The following is a 17,568-nucleotide window of genomic DNA, read 5'->3' on the forward strand; positions in this document are numbered from 1 at the left end:
TAAAGTTGAGAAATAAACAGTGGGTGATGGTATAATTACTTGAGTTCATAACTGCAGGAATAGCCATGAGCAAAGACTGCTGTGTAGTGGCTTCATGCCAATTATCCAGAAGTTTTCTGGGTCCTGTGTGAGTCTCGGCCATCACTGTCATGGGTATCCTGGGTGAGAACTTGGAGACCGACTACAGTCAGTGATCTACCCAAGTTGGTTTAAACAATTCACCTGTTAAATGGCAGATATGGGTTATGTGTCTGTCATTTCCATATACATATATGGAAAATAAAATGTTGATGTGCTGAATTAATTAAACAGGACGGATGAAGCAGGGATAAATACAAATTTTATACTTAAGTGCAAAAACTGTCAAAATTATCAAATTAAAAAATATATAATGTAGAACAACACATATTTTCAAAAGTGGATATTTTAGCTAAATAACAGCCACGATATTTTATGGCTTCCCTGATGAACGTACCTTTGCCTATATCACCTACATGAATTTGCTCCTCTGCTCAAAACCATGCTAAACAATAAATAATTAAGACAAGAAGTGATGTCAGGTGATTATAAAGAGAAAAATAACTTCTGGCTCTAATCTTCCTTGTACAACTAAAGTTATCCATGCAATTCCAAATGCTTCACATCAGAGGAGGAGAATACATGCATTTTCTGTGTAGTTAGAGAGAGAGAGAATAGCATATATTAGTCAATTAAGATCTTTTTCTACCTTGTCTCTAATAAACCAAATCATATAATTCTGATGTATATTCTGAGTGCTCCGTGGTACTGGGGAGCCACAGTGGTGTATAAAATGAAGAAGAAAATGTTTAGCTCTTACTCTACCACCTTTATTTTATTTGTAGCTTTTCTTGAAATGTCTTATTTTTCTCCTCCAATGTCATCCCTTCATTTAATTTATTTTAAATAATTTTACAAATTTTTCAGTTATAGTTTATAGTTGACATACATTAGTATATTAGTGGCAGGTATGCACTCCAATAATTAGACACTACATAACTTACTAGGTAATCATCCTGATAAATCTTGTACCCATCTGCGACTATAAATAGTTATTAGAATAGTATTCACTATACAAAGTCTGTCCAGAAAAAGTCAGGCCATTGTTAATGTAACAAGAACAATTTGCATGACATTGATGTAAGCTGGCAGCCAAGGAGAGTGGACCAGAATACACATGTGCCAACAATGTTCTAACTGGGGGTGGGGGCGGTAGATGCCTTTGTGTGAGCATGTGTACTCTGTGGCATCACATGCAAAATGACTGAGCAAACAGAGAAATAAATCTACACCAAATTTTCTGTTAAGTTTGAATATTCCTCTGTGGAAATTATTCAGATGGTTCAGAAGGCTACAGCTATAGGCAACTGGTGATTGGCAGCTTTATCACAATAACACACCTGCTCATGCATCACATCTTGTGCAGTTTTTTGGCAAAACATCAAGTCACCCAGGTGGCACCCTGAGACTTCTGGCTTTGCCCAAAACTAAAATCACCTTTGAAAAGGAAGAGATTTCAGACTGCTGATGAGATTCAGGAAAATATGACGGGGCAGCTCATGATGACTTGGAGAACCGTGTGAGGCCCCAGGTGCCTACTTTGAAGGGCACTGAGGCATCATTGTCCTGCGTACAATGTTTGTTGTATCCTGTATCTTCTTCAATAACTATCTCCAGTTTTCATGTTACGTGGCTGGATACCTTCTAGACAGGCCTTGTATTCCCTACGCTGTACTTTACATTTCCATGACTATTTTGTGACAAGCAATTTGTACTTCTTAATCCTTCCACTTTTTCAACCATCTCCCTAATCCCCATCCCATCTGGCAACAGTCAACATGTTCTCTGTATCTATGAGTCTGTTTCTGTTCTGCTTGTTCATTTGGTTTTTTTTTAGATTTAGTCATTGATGGATATGTATTTATTGCCATTTTATTGTCCATATTTTTTCCTTTTTCTTAAAGAAACATTCTTAACATTCATAATACTGGTTCTCTACCATCCTTATTTTTATTTTTTAAAACATTGATTTTTTTGCCCTCTCCCCCTTCACCACCCCACCACACACAATGGAATTATTATTATGAAGTGATAAATAAAGGATAAAATCTTTCCATTTGCTACAGCATAGATGAAACTTGTGCTGAGTGAAATTAGTCAGAGGAAGACAAATAAATACTGTATGACCTCACTTACATGTGGAATCTAAAATAGCAACAACAAACAAAAATAAGCCCATAGACACAGAGCACAGACTGGTAGTTGCCGGCATAGACAGCATGGGGATGGGTGACGTGGGTGAGCAGAGTCAAAATGCACAAACTTTCAGCTATAAAGTAACTAAGTCATGGGGATGTAATGCACAGTGTGGTGACTGTAGTAAATAATACTTCATTGCATATTCGAAAGTTACTAGGAGTAGATGATAAAAGTCCTTAAGACAAGAAAAAGAATTGTGTAACTATGTGGTACCTAGACTTATTGTGGTAATCATTTTGGAATATCTACAAATATAAAATCATTATGTGAAACCTAACAAAATACTGTATGTTAATTATAATTATACTCAATAAAAAAAGAAATACATGGCAAAATGGTGCCATAAATTACACATATAGCACTTTCAAAAATTGATTTTATCAATCATAACAGCATCTCTTACCATTAAAATCTATGCATAAAAATATATTTTGATGCTTAGGTAGTGTTTCAAACACAAGTGTATTTTGGGGAAACCTGTACTAATTTCCTAATTCACTAGGAGTCAGAAATCACTGAGGTCTGAGGTAAATAAATGATCCATAAGATATATGGCAAAACATACATGTATATAATTTCTAATGTCATTTTGATTCTGAAAAATCAAAGCTACTTAGACATTATAAAGAAATTTAATGAGGTATAAATCTGTTGGGAAAAGGATATGACAAAATAGTACCACCAATTTACAGCTTGCAAATTCATGAACTGTTTTTTCAACATTGGTGAACTCACTTCATATCTCAATAGAAAAATTATCAAGGAGCTAAAGAAATAAACATATTACTAAAATACACTGTTAACATAGGAAATCACCAAGACAAAACAGAAATGATATAGGTACATATGTGTATGTGGGAGGTCTGTCCAGAAGTTATCAAGCCATGCAACATGAAAAATAGAGACATTTATTAAAGAAGATACAAGATTCAACAAACACTGTACATAGGACAGTGGTACTTCAGTTCCCTTCAAAGTAGGCACCTTGGGATCTCACATAATTCTCCCAACAGCCACCAGCTGCCCCATTATATTTTCCTGAATCTCACCAATGTTCTGAAATCTCTTCCCTTTCAAAGGTGATTTTAGTTTTGAGCAAAGCCAGAAGTCTCAGGGTGCCACCTGGGTGATTTGATGTTTTTCCAAAAAGCTCTGCATGAGACATGATGCATGAGTGGGTATGTTGTCATGATAAAGTTGCCAACCACCAGTTGCCTGTAGCTGTAGCCTTCTGAATCATCTGAATAATTTCCACAGAGGAATGTCCAAGCTTAATGCAAAATTTGGTGCAGATTCATTGCTCTACTTGCTATTGTTTTGAATATCACAGCCACACAGTACGCATGCTCATTCAGTGGTGTCTACGGCCCCCACTGTGACTAGTACAGTGAAGTCATCATTTTCATGCATGTGCATTCCAACCCACTCTCCTTGGCTGCCAGGATACATCGATGTTGTGTAAACTGTTCTCATTATATTAACAATGGCTTGACTTTTTCTGGACAGATCTTGTATATATATATAAATATATACTTGTATATTCTTTATATACTTCTAGCTGTATTTAAACATATATTAATTTAAATATTATTATAGTTATTTGCTATAGGTTGCATGGTATCTGCTCTCCAAATCAATTTAACCCCTACTCACAATGTGATGGAGTTTGGAGATGGAGCTTTTGGGACATACTTAGGTTTAGATGAGTTCACAAGGGTGGGGCCACTGTGTTGAGATTATAAGAAGTGTAAGCAACACCTGAGCTCTCTCTCTCTCTCTGCTGTGTGGACACAGTGAGAGGCGACCATCTGCAAGCCAGGAAGAGTGGCCTCACCAGACTCTGGTCATGTGACTCTGACCTCAGACTTCAGCCTTCAGAACTGTGAATAATACAACTTTGTTATTTAAGCCCATCATCAGTCTCAATTATTTTGTTATGGTAGCCCCTGAAGACTAATATGTTATTCTTACTAGTGTTGTTTCAGCTTTTTATGAACCATTAAGAGTAACTTCCAGAGGTCATGACCTTTCACCACTAAGTACCTCAGCATGTATCTCCTGATACAAAAAGGATATTCTCTCAATCATACTACAATTTCAAAATTCAGAAAATTGACCATTAGTACATTATAATCTGGCATATAGTCCATTTGAGAATTTTACCAATTTCTTTTTTAACCCAGTGTTATATATTGCACTTAGTTGCATTATTTTTAGTACCTCTTCTTTACAGTGGAATTCCTTAGCTTTTCTTTGTCTTTATGAATTGACATTTTTGAAGAGATATCCTTCATTTTTTTCTCTAATTGTTCCCCTATGACTAACTTGGATTCTGTATTTCTAAAGAAAAATGCATATTACATGAGTGGTGTTGTCTTTCTCAGTGTATCATGACATCAGAAGGCCCCTACTAACAGTTTTTTCCACATTTGATGATAATAACTTTAATAACTTAGTTAAAGCAATTTTGCCCCGATTATTTCAACCTTCGTAATTTTTTTGTAATTACCAAACATCCTGTGGGGAGAACCTTCGAGACTGCATAAATATTTTTCCTAACCAGCTCTCATCAATTGTTTTAGAATCCATTGATGATTATTGGGGCATATCTTTTTTTTATTGTGCTTTGCTTTATTGTGTTTCAAAGATATTGCTCTTTTACAAATAGGAGGTATGACCCTCCACCAGGAAACAGATTATGATTCAGTGAAGACTCAGATGATGGTTAGCTTTTTTAGAAATAAAGTTTTCTAAATTAAGGTATGTACATTGTTTCTTTAGTCACAGTGCTATTACACACTTAATAGAGGACAGTATAGTATAAACATAAATTTTATATGCACCGGGAAGCCAAAAAAATTGTGTGACTTACTTTACTGCAATATTTGCTTTATTGCAGCGGTCCGGAATTGAATCTGAGCTATACCGCCAAGGGGTGCCTGTATTGCCTGTATCGGTTATTATATGATGGTTTCAGAATGGTGTTTTTTCTAAGTATATCATTCCCTATAGATTTATATATTTACAGTCTACTGAAAAGAAGAGCTCAATCTGGGAAGCTCCTTTAGACTAAGTAAGCAGGATAGGTTTATGTAAGGATAATAAATGAAAAGTTGAAAATCCAGGAAAGAGAATTTTGGACATAAAGAGCTGAAAGTGTGAATACTCTCTGGCCTAAGTTTGGCAACAAAGCTCTAATTAATTCATGTGTAAATTAAACACCTCAGGTAGAAGCAATATACATGAAAAAGCTTTATTTAAGTAGCTAATTAAGTGAAAGCAAACCAGTTTTTCTGGGATCACAGTTTGCATCCAATCTGCCCAGAACAATCTCAATTTATGTCTATTTCCCTGGTATCATAATTAATAAAGGCACCTTTACACTCCCCCGAAGTCCCAGTTTGGGTGATAAGCATTATGATTACCCTTGTCCACAGATTCTAAGAAGTAAATAAATTATAATGTCTTCCCAACGAGGACAAGACTTGGTTGTGCCATCGACACACAGTTCATACCAAAATGCATGTAACCATTTTCTCTTTTAGGCTGTGGAAATTAGATAGGTTCCTGCCCCATCAGTTGCTTATTGCATTTTTTTTGCTCACTCCTGCAATGAACACAACTAGAGTGCATCTTAACACAACTAGAATTTCTGCAGTTACATTTTATATCCATCCCTTTATCTTGGTGGAAAACTGTGGCCACGGTGCTACATGCAAGTTTTACTTATGTGTGTGAATGCTCTACTAGCCATAAATCTGGTTATGTTTTCTTTTTAAATTTTTATTCACACTGAAGGATATGCTCATTGATTTCAGAGAGAGAGGGAGGGAGAGAAATATTGATATGGGAGAAACATTGACTGGTTGCCTCCCACACATGCCCCAGTCAGGGATCAAAGCTCACAGTCTAGGTATGTGTCCTGACTGGGGGATCAAATTCACAACATTTTGGTGAATGGGATGAGTCTCCACATCCCTGAGCCACCTGGCCAGGGTTGTGGTTACTTTTTAACTAGGTAAAAAAACCTACACTAAAAAGCAGATGAGAGAAAGTCATCTGAGAAAAATCTATTGTAAAAGACTAGGTAAAGAGACATGTTAAAACATTCTGGAATGGAGTTCTCCAGTGCATACCCCAACATAAATCAAAATAGTAAGCAGCTATATACCTTGAATGGGTCGCTTTACTACTCAGGGAATGCGTCGCCACAACTGTGATTTAGCCTCTTTTCTTGATTTTCATTAGGGGGTGATTAGTAGGAAGGCATCTGTGAATGTGGCCATGTGAGTGGGCTCCGTATCTTCCGGGAAATTTTGATTGAAGGTACTTCCTTTGTAGGAAGATCACAGCATCTCTTGCGGACATCAGAATCAGCAAAAAAAAAATTTAGCCCTCTTTGTCTAATATCATGTTTTCTCTTATTTCTAATGAGATGATTACAACTCAGTGTTCTATCTTTTTTGACTAATACGAAATTCAGAGAAAAGTTTTTGTTTCCATTATAGAGGCTATTTCAGGCCTGTGCTTTTGCGTGTTCCTCCCTCCTTCTCTTCTTATTCCACACACTCTTCAATATTTGTCATTAGAACCCTTCCTCTATAGAATTAAGTGAATTTTAGTTTAAAAAGTAATTCTAATATTTCCTTTTGATGAATTAATGGTATTGAAATGGGAGTATGTTTAAAATATTGTTATTAAACACACAATAAAACTATTGTTTTATGTTATTAGAACCTATAAATACATACTTATTGATATACATATACTGGCAACTAGATAAAATGTAGGCAATATCAAATTATCCCACAGTAAGTTAATACAGGGTTGGCAAAAGTAGGTTCACAGTCATTTGTATTGAGAATACAAAAAAATAAATAAATAATAATACAAGAATAAACTGTGATTTGTGTACTCATAACTGTAAACCTACTTTTGCTCCCCGCTGTGTTTTCCTTTGAAATTTGTTTCTGAGACAAGAAACAAACGCCACAGAAACTCAGTTCAAGAAAATATTTTATAAATACTTTGTAAAATACATAGAGAAATACACGTTTGTTTGCAATCTGATGAAAACTCTAACACAGTGACTATCCACTTAATAAGGAGGAATTTTTTTTAACAAGAAACATCCTTGACAAAATTTCTCATTACTTTGTACAGTGCCCACTATGAGGAAATAAGTATATGGCAGTTGTTTTGCCTGTTTAAGACACTTGAATTGTACAGAGACTTAATGGCCTATGCCAGAGGCTGGTACACAAACTAATTCTGTGTAAATAAATCACTGAAGGTAGCAACCGCTAGTAAATTACAAGGGCTAGAAGCACTTGGCATTGTGAACCTTTTCCTAATTGAGTAAACCAAATGGGAAAGTGACTTTTGCAGGGATCACAAGAAACAGAATCAAACCAGATCACTAGAACAGAAAAAGATATATATAATCTTATATATATAATCTTTTATATATATATATATATAAATGATATATATATGTCATGCAAAAAGCATTCTTATTTCAGGGCACCAGTTGAAGTGAGTCATTGTGAAGGAGGAAAGGAGAAGCAAGAGCAGCATCAGATTTGGGTTCTCTACACTGAGACCTGAAAGCAACCTCACTGCAATGAGCTGGTCCTGAACCTCAGCTCTGGGAGAGATTTCCTGGGTGTGAAAACTGTTTTCTTCCTAACCTGGGGAAAGAAAACCAAAGAGTTCTCAATATTCCTTTGAATCTTATTTCAGTGCAGTGGTTCTCCAATTTTTCTGTACACTGGGATGACGTAGTACAGTTTAAAAAGACGCTGATACTTGGCTCCTACCCCCAAGATGTTCTCAGTTCCTATGAGCCCTGGGCATTACTGCTGTGATAAATAATAGGAATGTTACTATCTCTTCAAAACCTTAAATTTAATTATTTTAGAATAATGCTCAGGAGTGGAATTGCTAGATAGTATGGTCATTCCATTTTTTTCTTAATTTCTTTAGGAACCTTCATACTAAGTGCCGTAGCAACTGTATCATTTTGCATTGTCTCCAACAGTGTGCAAGGATTTTGATTTGGCCACATCCTCTCCAACACTTGCTTTTGTGTGGTTTTTTTTTAGTCATCTTGACACATGTGAGGTGATATCATTATATTTTTGGTTTGCATTTTCCTGAAGATTAGTGACATTGGACATTTGTCTGTCTTCTTAAGAGAAATATTTATTCAAGCCCTTATCCCACTTTTAAATGAGTTACTAGTTTCTCTTTTTGTTTCACTCTTGAGTTTTAGGAGTTCCTTATGTATTTTGGATCTTAACCTCTATCAGATACATTGTTTGAAGATATTTTCTTCTATTCCATAGGTTGCCTTTTCACTCTGTTAATTGAGAGCTTCCTCTGTTGTGCAGAAGCTTTTTAGATTGAAGTAGATTCACTTGTAGGATTTTGCTTTGTTCCCTGTGCTTTCCATGAAATCCATAAAATCACTGCCAAGACCAAAGTCATGAAGCTTTTCCTTTATGCTTCCTTTTAAGAGTTTTATAGTTTCAGTTCTTTTGTTTAAGATTTTAACCCAAATTTAGTTGATTTGTGTATATGGTGACAGATAAGTGTCTAATGTCAATCTTTTGCATGTAGATACCCAAATTTCCCAGCACCATTTGTTGAAGAGACTATCCTTTCCACACTGTATATTTCTTGATGAAGATCCATTGATTGTATATGTATGAATTTGTTTCTGTATAATCAATTGAATGCATCTGTCTTTTACAAGTACCATACTATTTGTGATTACTGTAGCTTTGTAGTATATTTTGAAATCTGGAAATGTAATGTCTCCAGCTTCGTTCTTCTTGCTCAAGATCGATTTTGCTATGCGTAGTCTTTTGTGGTTTCATGTGATTTTCAGAAATACTGTTATGTAAAACCTCAATGTCCACCAAGAAATGAATGAACAGAGAAAACGTAGTATATGCACACAGTGGCATACTCTTCAGCCTTTGAAAAAAAGAAAGATCGCTATATATGGCAAAGTGGATGAGTCAAAGTTGAATGAAATAAGCCAATCACAGAAAGACAAATACTGCATTAATTCACTAAATATGAGGTATCTAACATAGTCAAATTCATAGGATCAAAGAGTCCTAATGATATCTGCCAGGGTCTGGGAGATGTGAAATGGGAGTTACTAATCAGCAAGTGTGAAGTGTCAGTCTAGCAAGCTGAATAAGACATCTGCTGGGTAACATTGTACCTTGAGTCAACAATAATGTATTATAACACTGGACTATTTGTTAGGAGGGGTAGAACTTATATTAAATATTTTTGTCACTGTAAAATAAAATAAAAATAAAAATGATCTAACAAAAAATGTCAGTTAAATGAATTTATATAACATAATTGGGTGTTACCTATATTAAAAATGGATTACAGTCTTCATGAACCCTCAGTACAAATACACGGAAAGAAAAAAAATACCATTAGGTTTCTAATTATATGAAACACTCAAGTGCTGTCACTCAAATCATTATATATCTAACTGTCCAGGTCAAAAAGAACAACACTGAAACACATCGGATTAAGCAATTTTGCATGAGTTTTTTACTGTAAAAACTTATTAGTGTTGTTAATTTTCCTCATTCTTTGTCAAGATAATAGTTTAAAACGAACTCTCCAAAGGAAATAAATACAGCAAAAACCAATAAGAAAAAATTATTAATTGAAGTTATCATGTTCTTCAATAAATGGGAGTCCACAATTTCCTGCATAATTAGCTTAATAAAAAATTAATGGAATCCATCTTTTTGCCAGTGAAAAATGTCCAATTATGTCTATCTGCAACATTATATCTATCTGGTCCACTCTCCCTACCAAGTAACTTCCCTGTGTCTAGCCATCTTTCCACTCAAAGCACCTGAAGCTCTCATGGCAGGTCTCAGTGGCTCCCCAGAGCTTCGTCCATTGCCTCAGCTCCCAAACATCATGGCACACCATGCATCTTCCTGTTTTCTGTAAAAATCAAGAGCCTGCACAATGAACTTACTCTACTTCTCACCTCTCCTTCTAACTTTTTTGTATCTTTGCTCCTCATCCCCTCCCATCTTATATCAGCAGTTAGTCCGTCTTTCAAGGATAATACCTTGGCCCTATTTCATTATTCCCTATACCCTCTTTCTAGGTCATGATGCAGCCATTTAACAGTTTTTCTTTCTTGAATATTCAGTCCCTGCTTCTCTACTTATTCATCTTTATCAAGACAATAATATATCTACTTTGTCCTACAACATTCCTTTTGTAAACTTTTGTACTACTATTACATCATAAGGTTCTTATTCCTCTCACATCATTTTCTCTCAATTTATCACCAACTCATTCTTTTGCCTATCATAATATAGATTTTGTCCTTAATTATTCTGTTCTTAACCATTATCAACAATTACCTTAAAACCAGCTTCACTCTGGGTTTGGTGACACGAACAACTGCAGTCTTCTCTCTGACTTTGACTCTTTTGCGGAGAGCTGGCTACGTTTTTATCTTCAGCTCCCTGAAAAAAAAACAAAGAACAAAAAAATTATCTAAAGCTTTTTATTTTCTTCCTTTTTCTCCAGATCTCCTCTCTACCTTTAGTAGTTTACTAACGTCTAAAAACTTGACTATTCCTTCTTGACAAATGATTTCCCAACCTGAATTGGTAACATCTTCTTACTGTTCCATTTGTTTTTCCACTGCCATATGTTCCTCTGCACTTTAATGCCCCGTGGGCACTGTAAATGTAATGAACTTCCTTAACCCATCAGGCTAGCCCTTCTTTGTGATTTTCATGTTTCTCACAATGGAAAAATTCCCTACCTTAATGAGGTTTGAATATTACATTTATTTTTCTTTCCTCTTCTACTTCACTATCTATGTGCCGTTGGTTAGTAAGGCTTAACAGTGCTATCTCTGGTATACACTCATATTTTTGTGTGTCTCTTCCTTTCTCTTCTCATTGTCACTGCTTTAGGCCCTTATCAGCTCTTTTCACAATCAGTCCCAATTTTTAAGGAGCTTCTCTTCCCTCCATTCTCTCCTATATATTACTATCAGATTAATTTTTCCCAAGGATATTTAATCCAGTTGCTCTCCTGCTCAAACACCTCCCTAGCTCCCAATTTCCTAGTGAGCAATAGGTAAATAAGCTCCACCAGGTAGCTCTCATCTACCTGGCCAGCATAATCACATATGATCTGCACTTACACTGAATTGTTTCCTGAATATGCTGTACAATTTCCTCTTATGTAGCTCATAGTATACTACTTATTCAGCCTGAGTGCCTCTTCTTTCTTTCTCTGTAAGTCATGACACAGCCTAAATTGAACTACTTTATTTAAGAAGTACATTGTAATTCATTCATTCAGCTATTCCTGAACTCCCCTGATATGTACTAACAATACAATGTGACATAAACATGAAGAGGGAACTGCCTAATCACTCCTGGGGAATGTTACTCTATCTGAGTTTCTATAACATGCTATCTTTCCCATGGTATTAATTCCACTAAAAACTTCATTATGGTTATTTGTATATAAATCATAGAGTTATTTTTCAAATTATTTTCACAACTTTTTTACACAGTATTCAAGAAATATTTGTGCTATGATAAAGTTAACAATATTTAAGTAAATGACAATCATATTCCACTTACTTTTTAGCAATTTGGCAGAGCATTTTTCTGAGCTTAACTCTCAAGTGTGTGAATATGTTCTCCTTAAATGACTAAAGACATTAAAATTATTTCTGGATCTTTTTTTCCCAAATGTGTTGTGACTCTAAAACTTACGTTACTAATGTTACTGAACCTTACAGGGTTGCTAAATACAAAATTTTGTGAAACAAGTAAATGTTAAAGTGACCAGTATGTGTAGTTTTCCAGCCCTCAGTATCTTTTAAGGTCTCCCTAGAAATGTTGTTCCCCGATTTCTGACTGTCACCAAGTCATACGCTGAGTGAGTTGTTAATAGATCTGAGAACCAAAAAGAGAAAAGCAGACAATTATTATTTTTATTACAGTTTATATTAAATATTTTCTTCTATTAGTTTCAGATGGAAAAGCAAGCAATTATTAATGTCTTACTTTTTAAAGATTAGAGTTTAGAGTACACAATATTTCTTTAAATTATCCTATGCAGATTCATTATTTTCTTACATGAAACCACATTACTTGACCTATGGTGGTTTATTCACTTTGACTTTATCAGGCCCTAATCACATCTAGTGAGTTTAAAAATAGGTCGATTTATCAGGAGAAACGTACTTGCCCTCACATCTAAAACTTGTCTCTCTATTTGCAGATGAAGCCTTATAGTTAATCAACACTCGTAGCTTTTCCAGTTTCTCTAATCTCCTTCACAGATGTGAGTAAGAATCTGGATAGCAACGGTGCACAACCATAAAGCTAAATAGACTAAATTTTCACAGTAGTCCAAGCCAGGAAGCCAGGCCGTCCTCTCCCACCTGACTACAGTGTGGGTGCCCAGGTAGTGCCCAGTACTTCTGTCTACAGGAAGACCGTTCTTCCCCCTCCCAGAGACTCTGACTCAGCAAAGATCCAGGGACTAATGTTCTCTGTGAGAAATCCAGGAACCAGTTTAGAGACCTCTGCACCCCAGGTGAGCATGACACCAGCCTCATCAAAGCCAACACAAAACTTCATGGCATTCCCTCCCTCACATTAGTCCCTTCCATGAGCACCACTAGAGGAAAACTGCTAGTTCCTTGATGCTTCCTGGGAAGGGATAGAGAAGGTGTGACCTCACATTCATTCATCAGACTTTTCAGAGGGCCATCCAAGGGACTGGTGTCCGTCTCACCCAACTGAGACCACTGAAGCCCAGCAGACTCTGGAAGGCCGAGTGGTTTGCAGCAGCTCCAGAGAACCTGCAATACTGAAGATAGACACCAGAGGGAACAAGAGATAACAAACTCCTGGAAAAAGAAAACGGCACATCCTGCTAATTTGAAATTAAATCCACAGAAGACACAGCCACAGAAAAGATTTGAGAGGCCCCTAGACTCTGAGGGAAATGAAAATTAAAAGAGCAATGAGACATCACTGCATACCTGTTTGAATGGCCAAAATCTGAAACCGACAATGACAAATGCTGATGAGGATGCGGAGCAACAGGACCTCTCATTCGGTGCTTGTGAGAGCAGACAGTGCAAAATGGTGCAGCCACTCTGAAGCCAGTGTAGCAGTTACTGACAAAACTGAACATAAGTACACTTAACGTATGACTCGGCCGCATGCTGCTTGATTTACTCGAAGGAGCTGATAACTGGTATCTACCCCCAAACCTGCACAAGGATGTTTATAGCAGTTTTAATCATAATTGCCAAAAAGTTGGAAGCCACCAAGATGTGCTTTGGTAAGTAAATGAATAAGTAAACGGTGGCACATCTAGGCAATGAAAAATTATTCAGCTCTATTCTAAGGAATGAGCTATCAAGCTATGAAAAGTCATGGAGGAGCCTTAAGGCATATTAGTAAGTGAATGAAGCCAATCGGAAAAGGCTGCATACTGCACAATTCCAACTCAGTGAAGACTCTAGAAAAGGAAAAACTAGAGAGATGGTGAAAAGATCAGTGGTTCCCAAGTATTGCAGGAGGGGGCAGGGAGGACGTGGAAGCATGTATGGGCAGAGCACAGGGAATTTTAGGCAGTGAAAATGTCTGTATCATAGTATAATGATGGGTAGACGTCATTATGCATTTGTTCAAATCTATAGGTATACAACACCCGGAGTGGACTCTAGTGCAACCTATGCACTGTAGGTGATGTGTCATTCATTGTAGGTTCATCAGTTGTGCTAACAAATGTACCACATTTGTGGTGAAGGTTGACAAGGAGGGGGCAATGCATGAGTGAGACAGAGGAGTAATAGGAACTCTGTGCCTTCTCAATTTTGCTGCGAACCTAACACTACTCTAGAAAAATGAAGTTTTTTAAAAATATACTCCGAAAAATACACTAGTTAGTACACAATATAAAAATATATAATTTGTGACAGCAATAACTTAAAATGTGGGGGAGACTACAAGTATAGAGTTTTACATGCAACTGAAGTTGTTATCAGCTTAAGAGAAATTACTAGAACTGTATGGTGTCTTATGCAGCCCCATGGTAAATGCCAAGAAAACACCTATGGCACACACAGAAAAAAAAATGAGAAGAGAATCAAAGCATGTCAATGTAATGAAAAATCAATGAATCACAAAGGAAGGTAGCGAGAAGCAAGAAAGACAAAAAAGCTACAAGAGAGAAAACAATCATCAGAATAATAATAGTAAGCCCTATCAGAAATTATTTTAATGACATAAAATAAATCTAGGTCTGTTCCCAGGTAATAAAGATAGTTTCCTGGAGTTTTTCTAGAAGTCTTGTTGTTTTACCTTTTAAGTTTGTGTGTATGACCCACCCTTACTGTAAATTACACCTTATTTTTCAAACTTAATTGTTAATTTTTTCCTAGTTTTCCATGCATTGCCTTCTTACATGGCTGTATTATAGGTGCACAAGCAATCCAAATCAAACCCCTTTCGGAAATGACTCAAAATCTAAATAAAGCATTACTTCAATGCATCTCCGAAGAGAGGTTTTACAATTGAGAACAATAGCACTTACACTAGTTTAAACGTATCAGGTATCTGAATGGGAGTGCCATCTTTTCTCCCAAACCACAGACTGGTGGGGCAGCAAAGCAAGGGCCGCGTCATCCCATTACCCGCATTCGTTCCTGTTCAGCGCCCCCTTTCCTCCTGTTCCCCCAAGTGGGCCACGCCTCTCCTTGACACCAGTTTATAGTATGCAGCTAAGCAGTACCTCAAGGAAAAGTGGTCTGGGGCTTTGTTCCCGCACCATTTATTCTACGTAGAACCAGTGAAGTTCAAGGGCATTTGATGAGATTTCAGGGAATTCACTTCTGCTTTCTGTTAGAGGAGGAAGAAGAGCTAAATGAACCCACTGTTTCCAACATGTGCCTGGCAGGCGGGTGATCAGGGTGTAGTAAATGATATTTTCCTTTGTCTCCCAGTACATATGAACTACCAACACTCAAGAATAAGATACCTGACTTATATTCCCAGAAATATTAGCTCTAGGCTTCTTTCTAATGTAATGCCTTTTTTTCAATCAGGCATTATTATTTTTTTAATTTGAAGCATTATTGATTATATTCTATGTTGTTGGGATTGTTGGATATGTTGGCGATAAGGAAGGAAATAGATACAGACCTGGAGATGAAACCACTTGACTTTAAAATGATAGCATCCATCAGCCATCCCGACTCTCTCTCCCCTGTCCTTTTGCACACTGCAAATCAGTCACTTAGCTTTTGAGAAGTATCACTCTTCAAAGGTACCAGATAGGTGAAAGCTGTTTTGTGAAATGAAGTGAAATAAACTTAACAGTGGAGTTTCCTCTCAGTCTATGAGGGGAAAACTGTGAAACCACACAGGAAGAACAAAATTAGTCCCTTGAGTTCTGATCTCTCTTACCCCAGGGAGGAAAATGTTTTAAATTTGCTTAAGCAAAAATACATTGGGGAATACAAAAGTGATGAAGATATATTGAAGTGCTATAACCCAAGTAGCAATATTTCTCATATGTTACTTTTCACTTAATTCCAATCAGCAAAACAATACAGTATGTGTGGACACTATTAGAAATCTCAGAGTATTTATTCAAGGAACCCATCATTCCTGCCTGACTTACCTTGTCACCAGCGTGTAACCGTCTCCTGGCTGCCACGCTGGTGCAGCTGGTTTGACAGAGAAAACTGACAATGGGATCTAACCAACCACCAGAGACCAAGAGTACAGTGATGCTCAATTGTAGGAGCAAATCTAAAGCAGAGAACACTGGGAATCACAGCTACATCTCTCACAACTTAGTACACAAATTTATCCAACAAGAAAGAGAAGTGTTTAATCTATCCTTATTATTGAAAGAATAATAATCTATTCTTATTATATCTACAGATTATACCTTGTTTTAAGTTCACCTATTTGCTCACAAATAAAATTTTAAATTGAAACCTAACAATAGCACTTTATTTTTTCTAGTTTTATTGATGTATACTTGACAAATTAAAATTGTATATAGAGGGGTGGGCAAAAGTAGGTTTACAGTTGTTCATATAAAAACTATGCAGGTTATAATTACTACAAGAGCTTTATTAACTGAAAAGAATGTCATAATGCAATCATACTTTTGCCAACACCTGTATTTAAGCTATACAAAAGGAATAAGATTTTTTAAAGATTTTATTTATTCGATTATTTTTACAGAAAGGGGAAAAGATGGAGAGAAACTCAATGTGTGTTTGTCTCTCGCAGGCCCCCCACTGGGGACCTGGGCCACAACCCAGGCATGTGCCCTGACTAGGAATTGAACCAGTGACCCTTTCATTCACAGCCTGGCACTCAGTCCACTGATCCACGGCAGACAGGGCCAAAATGAGTAAGTTTTGATTATACTTTTTCGGAAGGTGACTTCTTCAGAATAAAAATATTATCAAGTGACAAAAAGAATGAGTAATTGGTAACAAAAATGCTAAAAGAAAATGTAAGATCTATTTAATATTTAACTACTTTAGAACTTCCACGTTTTGGTGGAAATTAACACCAAAAATATCCAATAAACAAGCTATCACCAGAAAATAATGTGATACATATAGTTATCTCACAGAGCTTGGAGAAGAGCACACCATCTTCTTGTCAGTGCTAACCCACTCACATGCCTCAGAATGCAATCATTAATATGTTTAGAATGCACAAAAATGAACATTCTTGATACACTGGCCACAGTTACAGAGAACATGCAGGCCTCAAATTTTCCTGTGCTTTTCCTTTATTCACAGTCCTTTCTCCCATCATTCAATTGAAGCTCTTACTCTTAAAGCCCTCTGAATAACATGTAAATGAGGAACTGTGGCATGAATATCAATGTTAACATTTATTTCACATGAATATTTTCCAAAAGAATGGCAATGAATTATCTAGAGTTTCTTCAAAGTCTTAGCAGAAGTGTGGTACATGGCAATTGCCTATTAACTTTAATAATACTACAGTTATTTAATAATAATTAAATACCATTACATAATAATTAACTTTATTTATTAATCTTAATAATTAATAATTAATGTTATTACATAATAAAGTTATTGGTTAATAATATTATTAACTTTAATACTCCAAAGCAGAAAATCTCAAAACATTTTTATTTGGTGGTAAAATGGTTTTTATTTCAGCAAATGTTTATGAACCATGT

This window comes from Artibeus jamaicensis, unplaced genomic scaffold (assembly GCF_021234435.1).
Source record: "Artibeus jamaicensis isolate MK-2021 breed Jamaican fruit bat unplaced genomic scaffold, CSHL_Jam_final scaffold_3307, whole genome shotgun sequence".
Classification (NCBI taxonomy): Eukaryota; Metazoa; Chordata; class Mammalia; order Chiroptera; family Phyllostomidae; genus Artibeus; species Artibeus jamaicensis.